Source organism: Coenobita brevimanus, chromosome 53, assembly GCF_032717465.1.
Source record: "Coenobita brevimanus isolate Jiangsu-jjx chromosome 53, ASM3271746v2, whole genome shotgun sequence".
Taxonomy (NCBI): domain Eukaryota; kingdom Metazoa; phylum Arthropoda; class Malacostraca; order Decapoda; family Coenobitidae; genus Coenobita; species Coenobita brevimanus.
The window spans coordinates 10804738-10816670 of NC_137006.1; the positions used below are offsets into that span (position 1 = coordinate 10804738).

General features: G+C 45.1%; 1 pseudogene; it reads left to right on the forward strand.

Annotated features, from left to right (window-relative positions):
- Nucleotides 1–687: 687 nt before the first annotated feature.
- Nucleotides 688–1331, forward strand: LOC145400658 (arginine-hydroxylase NDUFAF5, mitochondrial pseudogene; annotated as a pseudogene).
- Nucleotides 1332–11933: the final 10602 nt, after the last annotated feature.

The following is an 11933-nucleotide window of genomic DNA, read 5'->3' on the forward strand; positions in this document are numbered from 1 at the left end:
TTGATGACTTTGACCATCCGTAGAACTTTGATCTCACATTGCTTGGTTTTGAGTTTACCTCATTTTCTTGAACATGAACGCAATTATGGACGTCCACGGCAGGGCATTCATGTCCTATTCCACTATGTCCACGTGGAGTGGGGAAAGTCTGGCGTTCTTTCAGGGCGGAGAAGGCGGAAGTGCTTCAAATGAATAATGTTAGAGGGAAGAAGTTTAGGGACAACTGTTATATTATTTCGGAAATCGTTTTAGGACTGACTGGTTACTTTTTCAGTTGCCGTTAGCCTGATTTCATAATGTCTCCTGTTGTGGGTCAATGGAGTTTTACTGTGCTTTTAATATCGATGAAAACTATAAAGTATATATATATATATATATATATATACAGAGAGAGAGAGAGAGAGAGAGTGATATATATATATATATATATATATATATATATATATATATATATATATATATAAATGTATAGATAGATAGATAGGTAGATAGATATAGATAGACAGATAGATAGGTAGATAGATATAGATAGACAGATAGATAGATATAGATAGACAGATAGATAGATATAAAACTTGAAATTGCCAAAATAATGGAAAGGAAGCTGGGTCAACGTGGTCTGTGTCAGCAATAATACAGCCTTGACATATTCCGACATCGTATTATTATATTATATTCTAATATCCATTAGAATCTGGTTCCCTTGATTTAGTCATCTCTAACCTCAGCCTTCACTTGGTCGTCAATCTGCCTGGATGCTTGATGGAGATACTGCGGGTCCTGAAGGAAGATGGAGTATTCCTGGCATCCATGTTTGGTGGAGACACACTTTATGAACTGAAATCATCACTGGTGCTGGCTGATCTGGAGAAAGAAGGGGGATTTTCTGCTCACATTTCTCCTTTCACGGAGATTCGTGACATTGGAGCCCTTCTTACCCAGTGTGGATTTACAATGCTCACCACAGATGTAGATGAAATAACAGTGGGGTATCCATCCATGTTTGAGCTGCTGTGGGACCTGCAGGGAATGGCTGAGAGCAATGCTGGGGTGAGCCGAAAACCTCACCTCCATCGTGACACATCCTTGCTGCATCAGCTATCTATCAAGAGATGTAAGGGAAGACAGGAGGAATTCCAACATTTCAGATTATCTACATGACAGGCTGGAAACCTGACCCTAATCAGAAGCTGGCTTAAGCGGAGCGAGGCAGTGGACAAGTGGCCCTCAAAGATATGCTTAAGTTGGATGATTTAATACGTGAATCAGGCATGGAAGGAAGGATCAAGTTTATGAAAGACTCGGAAAATGAAAAAGACAAGAAGGAATAAAGTGGCAAGATGCAAGTTTTGAATATTAATCATCTTAATTTTCATCATGATCCCAACGTCTTTATTTTCCCCCCGAAGATGGGGGTGATGATGTGTTTTAAAGAAGTGAATCTTAGTAACTGCTTGTATTAAGTATAAAATAATCAAGGTTCGAAAACAAGCAGCATAGCACTAGGACAAATTAAAGCTCTTATTGAATTATTGGTACTGTACATTTCACCTGGTGTAGGACTGAACAGTATTTCATTTATGTGTTGGTAACCAATTTATGGCGCCAGATGGTTTAGTGGGCATTTAATGCGTTCCAATCGGATTGAGCCCGTGAAGGTTCCTAGGCAAGAGGTGGTTGAGGTTTATTGCTCACGTAATGCCACTGAGGGATGAGTGAAGCTGGTCACTCTCATCTTAAATGAGAGGACCAACTTGCTTAGCCCCGGGCTCCTACGCTCCTCATGGGGCATCACAGGATTAGATGATGATGATGATGATATTCTGGATGTTGCCAGATTATTTTAATCACTTTAATGTAGGCTTTTCTAACTGGGGGTGCTGGACAGCTCTACGACTGAGTGGACTTTTGCGCCAAACTAAATTGTCTGACAGTGTAAGAAGTCTTCAATATCCATCAACGTAGTGAAGGAGTTAATTTAAAAGCTAGTGTTAGTGCTCATACACTCATCATCTCTTCCAGGAATCGAATCTGGGCCACACCGTCTACCACCTTGCCGCGAACTCGACGTCCAAGGTACTAATTTATGAATTAATTTTAAAACGTGTGGCTTAACCGGAGATTTCTGCAGAAAACTAATTGACTATCCTCTCTCTCTCTCTCTCTCTCTCTGCCTCTCTCTCTCTCTCTCTCTGCCTCTCTCTCTCTCTCTCTCTCTCTCTCCAAATATAAAATATATTGATCTAGTAACGTATTTCTGTCCACATATCTTTATTTATTTACTTTCCAACCCGTCTACCTATATATCTGTCTGTTTGCCTGCCTGTATGTCTCTCTGTCTGCCGGTCTGTCTATCCATACATCCATATCTATCTGTCTATTAATCTATCTACCTCTGCCAATCAGTCAATCAACCAATCAATCAGTTTATGTTTGTCCATCTGTCTTCCAATCAATCAATCAACCTATCTTTATATCTACCCACCAAAAAAACTATCTGTTGTATACCTTCATAAGAATTATCTGAAACACACACACACACACACACACACACATACCATATATATATATATATATATATATATATATATATATATACATAAAGATATATATATATATATATATATATATATATATATATATAGATATATATGTGGAATGGCTGGGAGAAGGAGGGAGATGAGAAGACAGGAAGAAATCAGTAGGATAGAAGTTGTGGAAGCAATGAAGAAAGTTAAATTGGGGAAAGCCCCAGAAATTGATGGAGTGTGTGGTGAAATGCTGAAGCATGGGGGAGAGATAGTAGTAGAATGGATGTGGAAGATGTGCAGATTGGCCTGGGAGGAAGGTAGAGTCCCGGAGGATTGGAAGTCAGGTATAATTATTCCCTTGTACAAAGGAAAAGGGGAAAAAGAAGTGTGTGGTAATAATAGGGGCATTTGTCTTCTTAGTATAATAGGAAAAGTGTATGGTAGGATACTTAATGACAGAGTTAGAGAAAGAACAGAGGAATTAGTTGGAGAAGAACAGGGAGGCTTTAGGAAGGGAAGAGGGTGTGTAGATCACATATTCATTCTTAGATCTTTAGTGGAAAAGTTTCTAGAGAAGGGAAAGAAGTTGTATGCGGCTTTCATAGATTTGAAGAAAGCATATGACAGGGTGGATAGACAAGGATTGTGGAAAGTATTAAGAATATATGGAGTAGATGGGAAGTTGTTGAATGCCATGAAGAGTATGTATGATGGTGCTAAGGCTGCAGTGCGTGTGGATGGTGAACTAAGTGAAATTTTCTCTTTGAAAGTTGGGTTGAAAGAGGGATGTGTCATGTCTCCATGGTTGTTCAATCTGTACATGAATGGGGTAATAAAAGAGGTGCAAGGTAGGGTAGTGGATGTTGGAGTGGCCCTGGTGAGAGAGGATAGTGTTTGGAAACTCCCTGTACTGTTGTTTGCAGATGATACTGTGTTGTTGAGTGAAGACGAAGGGGAGCTGAAAGGCTTGGTGGATGAGTTTGGGAGAGTGTGTAAGAAACGGAATCTCAAGATGAATTTAGGGAAGAGTAAAGTGATGGTCTTTGAGAGAGGTGAAGTCAGTGAATGTACAGCGAGGTTGGATGGTGAGGAATTGGAAAATGTGAGTACATTTAAGTACTTGGGTAGTGTGATGAGTAAGGATGAAGGTTTGGAGGGTGAAGTGCTTGAAAGGGCACAGCAGGGAAGAAAGGTTGCTGGTTCTTTGAAAGCAGTGATAAGAAACAGGGAAGTGAGCATGGAAGTGAAAAAGTTACTACATGACAGTATTGTGATACCAACTCTAACGTATGGAAGTGAAGCTTGGACGTTGTTGGAAGGACACAAGTCAAGAGTGAGAGCAGTGGAAATGAGTTATTTAAGAGGAGCCTGTGGAGTCCCATGGAGAGATAGGCTGACGAATGAGGATATAAAGGAGCGTTGTGATGTGGATGTGGATGTGATAGGAAGCGTTATGAGGAACACACTGAGGTGGTTTGGCCATGTGGAGAGGATGGAGGGTGAAAGACTGACGAAGAGAGTGTATGTGAGTGAGGTGGAGGGGGGAAGAGGGAGGGGGAGGCCGAGGATGAGATGGAGGGATGGGGTGGAGAGGTATATGAGAGAGGGGGGTGAGTTGGGAGCAGGGCAGTGAAATGGCGGGGAACAGGGCGACGTGGAGGGGATTTGTTTGTGGCCACCCCAAACGGGATTGAAGCGTCTGGCAACATATATATATATATATATTGTTACGGTTGCGCCAGCCCGGGGCTATTACAAAAAGACAACAAGTCAGCCTTAGATGATCGGCCTCCACTGCGTTGCAAAAATAACACAGACCCCGGCACTGACACTCCGCAAACTAGAGAAAAAACTGCGCAACGGAAAAGTACTTATTTAAGAACGCAACACTCTGTACTTTGGTAATAAAACGGAACAGCCTACCTATAGATCTAGCCTACTATCGTCACTACCGGAAGTAATACCGCCCGAGACAGTATACAGGAACACCTCCCACTTACTTCCGATGGTGACGACTTTCTACTTAACCCGTGTCCAAGGGGGAACGCAGTTAATAGCTCACGATGGTTCTCACTAGCCTTGAGCAAAGAGATGGGATTAACTGTGTAGGGGTTAGGGGTGTGTGTGTGTATGTACGTGTGTTGGGGAACGTTAACAAAGGCAGCGAGAAGACCACGGTGAGCCAAACTGGCCCTCCAAAGACAACACGGTTACAAAAAACAAAATAAAATAACTACTTCCCTCAGTCAGCAACAAAAGAATAAAAATAAACTTAAATGAAAACGCCAGCTCGGCATAAAAATGACTGGGGAGAGAGAGTGTGCACACACGCACGATACGGAAGCTAGCTGGGAAGACACTGACTCTGATCAAGGCTCACGCACGGCCAAGCGCGAACGCATAATCAAATTAATTAATAAGAACTTATATTCGTGCCCCTCTCTCTCTCTACAATGAATTGGTACTTCAAATGCAAGCAAAACATCATTAAATATACTGGTAGCTCACATAAGATAATCAAAATAATCAAATGCATACTCAGCATGGTATAAAATAAAATTGCCCTCAGTGGCGGGAACGAAAGAAACAAAAGAACTTGTAACACTCGCTAATGTAAACTCCGCGAATGACGCGGATACATACTGCATAATCCCCCTAGCCCAGCTGTAACGGCTGGACCCGTGGGAACGGAAAGGCGGACAGCGTAACACGCCCTTCCCCAAAGGAAAATTTTGAGCCCTGGATCAAAATTTTCGAATCAAGACCCTGACCCCTCCCTGGATAAACAATCAGCAATTACGTTATCAGTCCCCTTAATATGCCTAACTTCTAAATTGTACTCTTGCAAAAGCAAACTCCAGCGGGTCAAACGCTGGTTCTTAAATTTAAACTTGTTCAAAAACTGCAGGGGATGATGGTCTGAATAAATCTTGATCACAGGGCCAAAAGGGGGCAGGTAGAGAGCAAAGTGTTGTAGGGCCAGGATAATCGCTAATAACTCCTGCTCTATGACGGAATAGTTCTTCTGGGCTCTATTAAACTTCTTTGAGAAGTATGATATGGGATGTTCAACCTGGCCCTCATCCGGCTGCATCAACACTGCTCCTACCCCTACTCGGCTAGCATCAACTGCCAGCACAAAAGATTTGTCAAAATCTGGTGCACGCAATATAGGGTGGTGGCACAGCAGAGACTTAACAGTAATAAAAGCTTGCTCACACTCGGCTGTCCACTGCCACTTCTTATCCTTGCGCAATAAGTCAGTAAGAGGGGCAAGCACTGTGGAGTAATTCCCAATGAATCTTCGGTAATAGCCGATCATGCCCAAAAATCGCTGGAGGGCACGGCGACACTGGGGTGCTGCAAAGTTGGAAATGGCATCCACCTTAGCCCGAGGTGGAGCCACTTGCCCATGTCCCACAACAAATCCAAGGTACTGGACCTTAGCACATACGAACTCGCACTTGTCCAAGTTGACTACTAAGCCAGCTTCCTCCAACCGCTTAATGAGCATTTCCACATGATCAAGGTGCTCCTCCCACTTGGTGTCATACACAATGACATCATCGATGTAAACGACACAATTAGGTATGCCATCCACCACTTTATCCATAAGCCTCTGGAAAGTGGCTGGAGCATTCTTCAATCCATAAGGCATCACCTGGCACTGATATACTGCACCACTGACAACAAAGCTAGCCACTTGTTTAGCCCGTTCCGTCAGCGGGACCTGCCAGTATCCTTTTACTAAGTCAAGCTTGGTGATATAAGTGGCATTTCCCACCTTGTCCACGGAGTCATCGACCCGAGGCAAGGGATAAGCATCGGTCTTAGACAGTGAGTTAACTTTCCGGAAGTCCACACACAACCTAACCTTCCCATCTGGCTTCGGCTGCAAGGTAACTGGTGAACTCCACTCACTGAAACTCCTCTTGATCAATCCATGGTCCAACATATACTTGATCTCATTATCGAGAGCTTTCTGTCTGATAGGGTTGATGCGGTAGGGAGCTAATTTTACAGGCTTACTATCCCCAACGTCAATGTCATGAGTAGCCCAAGTTGTCAATCCCGGTGAATCTCCAAAAACTTTCGGATGTTTCCATAATCTGTTGCAGAGCTCTTCTCGCTTTACTGGATCAAGGTGTCGCAATTTCTCCACCAGAGCTGCATAACCATTGCCCTCCCATAGGTCAGCTGGTAACATCTCACCACGACTAAACACTTCCTCCTGCTCCTCCAACTCACTACCAACCACCAAAACTACAGGAGCGCTCTTATCCCTGGTTCCCTCAACGTCCACTCCAAAGTCACCTTCCAGGAACTGTGGCTGTAACCCTGGTCCACCACTCACATCATCGGCACCAACAGCTCCCTCCACAGCACGTTCCTTTGATGCCACGTCCTCCTTTCCCCGTCCTTCACATCCCAGGTGAGAGACATCAGCAGTCATCCCACAATGAGAATCAACTGGGTGGTAGTATGGCTTCAACATATTAATGTGGCACAACTGAGTACTCTTCCGCCTATCTGGGGTAACAATTAGATAGTCAAGTTCCCCAACTCTCTTCTTCACAATATAAGGACCACTGAATCTAGCCGCCAGAGGTTTTCCTTGCATGGGCAGCAGTGCCAAAACTTCATCTCCTTGCTTAAACTCACGACTTCTGACCTTCTTATCATAATGAGCCTTCATTTTCGCTTGAGCCCCGATTAGATGGTCACGGGCAAGCTCTAAAGCGCAATGCAGTCTCTCCCGAGTGCGGCAGACATAGTCAAGCATGGATTCCTGGTTGCCAGATTTGTTGTTACTCCAGGCCTCTCGCACCACATCCAAGGGACCACGAACTCTGTGCCCAAACACTAACTCATTGGGTGAAAACCCTAACGACTCAGTTGGTACCTCTCTCACTGCAAACATAACAAAGGGTACCGCTAGGTCCCAATCCTTTCCACTATCATAGCAGAAGGTGCGCAGCATGGTCTTTAAGGTCTGATGATGCCTCTCCAGGGCACCTTGTGACTGCGGATGGTAGGCACTGGACAAAATGTGTTTGATGCCCAACTCTGTCATTGTCTGCTTAAATAAATTAGATGTAAAATTTACTCCACGGTCTGACTGCAACTCCTTGGGCAGGCCAAAATGAGTAAAGAACAGGATAAGTTGCTTGACTACCGACTTCGCCTGCATGCTTCTGATTGGTATAGCCTCTGGGTATCGCGTTGTAACATCCATTATGGTTAACAAATACTTGTTTCCAGCAGAAGTAGGAGGTAAAGGGCCCACAATATCAATGATTACCCGGGTAAACGGAGGTTCAACTGCAGGAATGGGAGTCAAAGGGGCCACAGGAAGAACTTGATTAGGCTTGCCCACCATCTGACACGTGTGACAGCTCTTGATGTACGCAGCAACTTGTCCCGGCATACTTGGCCACCAAAAATTATATCTTAAGCGCTGCACTGTCTTTCTGTTTCCCAAGTGACCTGCTAAAGGTCCCTCATGTGCTAACTGTATTAACGGCACCCTATACTGCACAGGCACCACCACCTGCACTAACTCACCCACTCCTCCATCCACCGTGGCGCCAGTGGGCGTCCATCGGCGATGTAAAACATTGTCTTTAATCAGGAACTCCTCCTTACCACACTCCATACTTCTTTCTTCCCCTACTCGAGCAAACAAGGGCTTTAATGTTACATCCTCCTGTTGCTTCACCCTCAATTCTGCTGGCCCAACACCCGCCAGCTCTACTGAGGACTGAGATAAGGGACTGGTCGGGACACTGGATTGCGAAGGGCGATCAATCTCAGCGTCACCTCTAGTACACTCGACATGGGTAGGAATGTCAGACTCCACACTGACATCATCACCTCTACCCTCAACAGTGACACTCTGTTCCTCAGGCGCGTTTGACGGAGGTCCTGCATCCCCGCAGTCGACCCCAGCGTCCTGAAATTCTCCTAATTCAGTCGATGGGCTGGGTTCAGTCTCCACACAGACATACTCAGCACCACCTCTAGTGTCCTGAGTGGGAAGTGGGGCGGCACCCATGCACGCATTCCCACTCTCCTCACCCACCACAGCAACACTCTGCTCACTAGGTTCCTCCATTGGTGGCCCTGCCTCACCACAGTCGACCCCAAGAACCTGTGACTTCACCAGTTCTTCCTCCCGGGCTGCAACCTGTGCCATAGATCGTGTAATTGCACAGACCGGGAACATGGCTTCCACTTCTGCATCAACTTCAATACCAATTTCTGGGGCGTCAAAACACTTCTCTGCCACAACAACTGGTGGGGGAAGAGATGGAAATACTTTCTCCCCAGCCAGGTCGTTCCCCAGCAGAAAATCAATCCCCTCTACTGGCATTACATCAGCAACAGCTACTTGAGCTGCAGCCTGAACAATGGGGCAATCGAGTTCCACATGAACATAATCATAGTATTCATCTGAGTTCATGCCTCTACACAGCACATACTTCCCTGAGTTTACAGGCCCTCCAGTCACGTTTCTGCACACAGACTGTTGTGCACAGGTATCACGAGCCACAGTAACTGGATAACTGATCCCATGAATTTTCACTGTGCCGTGACATATAAAAGGTTTACACCAGTCTAGGGACGATTTCCGAGGCAGTTCATCCGGAGGTGGCGTAGCATGTTGGGTAACCTTTTCAGCCTGAGCTGGCAGCGAGCACAGCCGGCTGCACTCCAGCTTTCCACAGACTTCTCCCTCACCGTTACCACTCTCCCAACTCCTCTCGTTCACCTGACTCGAACCTACAATTAGTGCCACTGGTTTGGCATTTTGGGAGGCCTTCCACTTAGGGCAGTTAGGCTTGATGTGCCCACTCTGTTTGCAAAAGTAACAAACTAGCTTCGAACTGGATACAGGGCTCTTTCTCCCTGCATTCTTTTTCTCCTCTGTACTTCCCTTGGACTGATTCACGGGAGATTTATCCCAGGCAGGGCCACTCACAGTCCTCTCCCTGGAATACTGAAAATTAGCATACTTGACCCCCATACTCCGCAAGGCAAACACCCGGTCATCAGCCCACGTCGCTGCTTCCTTCACGGTCTTAAATCTCTTCTCCCTAATTTTAACACCAATTTCTTTGTCAGCCATGTTGGTAAAATGTTCCATCAAAAGCAGTTCACGCACCTCGTTATACGAAGTGGCGCTCTCACTCAGCAACCACTCGTCTAACCTCTCCTCCAGATACCTAGCGTAGGCCATATAGGTGTCAGCAGGCCTTTTCCGAGCACCACGGAACAACAACCGATAAGCCTCTGGTCTAAGTTCATATGCCTTCAGGATGGCTGTTTTAAATTCATCATAATCATCTACATCCTCAGGGCTCAACCTATTATACACTTCCAAGGCTTTTCCCTTCAGCACATTAGATACCAACCCCACCCAGCGCTGCCTTGGCCACTCAAACTCCCTAGCCTTCTTTTCAAACCTGACAAACCATTCTGTCAACTTCAACTCATCAAATGCTGGCACTAATTTTAGACTCCTTGAGAACCAACTCTCCCTATCCTCTGCACGGCCTGAGGTTTGGGTATCTGAAGTTGGTCTATTAGCAGTCAGCTCCAAGCGAGTCTTCTCCAGCTCAAATCGCATTTTTTCACGCTGCATCTCCATCTCCCTCTCTTCTTTCTCTCTGGCACGCTGCATTTCCATCTCCCTCTCTTCTTTTGCACGCTGCATCTCCCTCTCTTCTTTTTCACGCTGCATTTCCATCTCCATCTTTTTCAACTCCAACTGCAACTGAGCCTCCGGTGACAAGGCTCCAGGGTATATGGGAGTGGAATAAACAACTCCAGGGAAAGCACCAGACATCCCTGGGGGAACTGCTCTAAACTGGCTCGGCGGCATCATAGATGGTAATAGTGGGGTAGCGAAACGAGGCATTTCAGCACCATAGTCAAACTCAGGGCTCACACGGGGAGTACCTTTGCTATGTGCCTCTCGTTGTTCCATATCCACAGGTGACTCAGCACGTACGCGATCTGGTGTAGACACGCGTGACTCCATGGCGACAAATCAATGGCAGTACTAATGAAATACTAATGCTGACTGAGAAACTACACACACATCAACTTCACCTCAAAGCACAGAGAACGCCAAGGTAACGATATCCTAGCAAGAAGAAGGCACTGTTAGGATATCCTGATGCGAGGTCGCCACTGTTACGGTTGCGCCAGCCCGGGGCTATTACAAAAAGACAACAAGTCAGCCTTAGATGATCGGCCTCCACTGCGTTGCAAAAATAACACAGACCCCGGCACTGACACTCCGCAAACTAGAGAAAAAACTGCGCAACGGAAAAGTACTTATTTAAGAACGCAACACTCTGTACTTTGGTAATAAAACGGAACAGCCTACCTATAGATCTAGCCTACTATCGTCACTACCGGAAGTAATACCGCCCGAGACAGTATACAGGAACACCTCCCACTTACTTCCGATGGTGACGACTTTCTACTTAACCCGTGTCCAAGGGGGAACGCAGTTAATAGCTCACGATGGTTCTCACTAGCCTTGAGCAAAGAGATGGGATTAACTGTGTAGGGGTTAGGGGTGTGTGTGTGTATGTACGTGTGTTGGGGAACGTTAACAAAGGCAGCGAGAAGACCACGGTGAGCCAAACTGGCCCTCCAAAGACAACACGGTTACAAAAAACAAAATAAAATAACTACTTCCCTCAGTCAGCAACAAAAGAATAAAAATAAACTTAAATGAAAACGCCAGCTCGGCATAAAAATGACTGGGGAGAGAGAGTGTGCACACACGCACGATACGGAAGCTAGCTGGGAAGACACTGACTCTGATCAAGGCTCACGCACGGCCAAGCGCGAACGCATAATCAAATTAATTAATAAGAACTTATATTCGTGCCCCTCTCTCTCTCTACAATGAATTGGTACTTCAAATGCAAGCAAAACATCATTAAATATACTGGTAGCTCACATAAGATAATCAAAATAATCAAATGCATACTCAGCATGGTATAAAATAAAATTGCCCTCAGTGGCGGGAACGAAAGAAACAAAAGAACTTGTAACACTCGCTAATGTAAACTCCGCGAATGACGCGGATACATACTGCATAATCCCCCTAGCCCAGCTGTAACGGCTGGACCCGTGGGAACGGAAAGGCGGACAGCGTAACAATATATATACATATATATATATATATATATATATATATATATATATATATATATATATATATATATATATATATATATATATATATATTTGTTTTTGTCGTGGTATCAGAGAGCGTGCGTGAGAGATCTGGGAAACTCCATCCTCTCCCACCCAGTCGCTTTCCACCAAAATTTTGCACACGCGTCTGGATACGCCAAAAATCGATGCACGCAAAAATTC